Below are 1,662 nucleotides of genomic sequence, written 5' to 3' on the forward strand. Positions count from 1 at the left end.
AAACATACCCCTCTCCCCCTCCACGCACGCGTGCACTTATCCCAGGCACGCACGCACACGCACACACACTAGGACAAGCTCGATGCGTGCGCTCATCCCGCGCACTCCCACTGGCACACACTCCACACGCACACTCACAAACTCCACGCACGCACCCGTAGAGGTACACATGCTCCAAGGACACGCTTCTACACGCTCCGCGCGCGCGCACACTGCCCACACACTCGCACCTCCCCGGCACACAAACGCCAATCACACACACGGGTACATACTCCATGCGCACACATTCTGCGGGCACACTCGTCCTACGCGCGCGCACACTTCCATCCACCCACATACATACTCCGCGCCCTCCCAACACACAGCCCACGCACACTCCCGCACAAACCGCACGCACACATACTCCGAACACACTTTTCACACGCGCGCGCGCACACCAGGCTCCAATCACAACACACCGGTGCACACTCCACGCGCACACGCGTTCTGCGCTCATCCCACGCGCACGCACTCGCACAACCTCCACACGCCACCGCCCCCCAAACACACTCCCGCACAAACTCTACGCACACATACATTTGCACACACTTTCCACACACATACCCCACGCACGTACCTTGCGACAATCCCCACGCACACACCCTCGCACAAACTCCAGGCACACAGACACACTCGCAGGCACTCTCCACACACCCCCAGCATCTTTTACCACCTAGGCCCACAGTCAGTGCACAGAGGACACGCGCACCTCTCCCTCCACAGCAGTGCAGGCTTCACCCCTGCTGTTTAACCACACACGCTTCTCACGCGTACCCGCGCCACGGCCGCCTCCGCCCCTTCCCCTCCCCCTCCCTGCCGTACGTGTGCATATCTTCTGCCCCTTGAACGCGCCGCCACCCCCTCCCCTCGTGGACGCACTTGCACACTTCGCGCACGCTCATTCCTACGCGCGCTTGCTTCTCCCTTAAGCCCACCGGCTCACAACACACAATACACTCCCCTCCCTTTCTTCTCACTCACCCGCTCCGACACACTCACACTTGTACGTACGCACACCTTTCCCCTCAGGCGCTGCTCACACACTTTGCACACGTACGCACGCGCACATCCTCCTCTTTGAACCCATACACGTCCCTATGAAATTCAACGCACATGCTTCGGACACGTATCTACCCACAAACATGTTCCTACACACACACACACACACGAAATTCTGCCTTCACCACGTTAGCCTAATACACATAAACAAGACACAAGCACCCGCGGCCCCCGACATACTGACACCACCGGATTTCATGTGGGCACAATTAATTGTCTGTGCTCTCTTAAGGGGTTGGTAACGAAGTTTACGCCGGTAGAGGGGGTATAGCTCAGTGGTAGAGCATTTGACTGCAGATCAAGAGGTCCCTGGTTCAAATCCGGGTGCCCCCTTCTAAAATCGTCTTTTCCTCCACCCTCCGTTTAAAATGCTATTTATGACTGTCGCATCGACAGGGCAAAATAAAGCACAATTTTGTTTCTAATGCAAAAAATGTTTAACATCAGCGAGTCAGTAAGGGCTGTGGAGATGCATGTTCAGTTCTCCTTTATGTCCAGTAGAGGGAATATGTTTCAGTAAGGGATATTTTGCCTTACAGTCTTGTGTCTTTGGGTGATATATTG

General features: G+C 56.0%; 1 non-coding gene across 1 annotated transcript; it reads left to right on the forward strand.

Annotated features, from left to right (window-relative positions):
- The first annotated feature begins 1,359 nt into the window (after nt 1-1,359).
- Nucleotides 1,360-1,431, forward strand: TRNAC-GCA. Its single transcript has one exon. It is a non-coding gene; the product is annotated as a tRNA-Cys (tRNA).
- Nucleotides 1,432-1,662: the final 231 nt, after the last annotated feature.

This window comes from Gavialis gangeticus, unplaced genomic scaffold, assembly GCF_001723915.1.
Source record: "Gavialis gangeticus isolate Ggan-Ray unplaced genomic scaffold, GavGan_comp1, whole genome shotgun sequence".
NCBI classification, from domain to species: domain Eukaryota; kingdom Metazoa; phylum Chordata; order Crocodylia; family Gavialidae; genus Gavialis; species Gavialis gangeticus.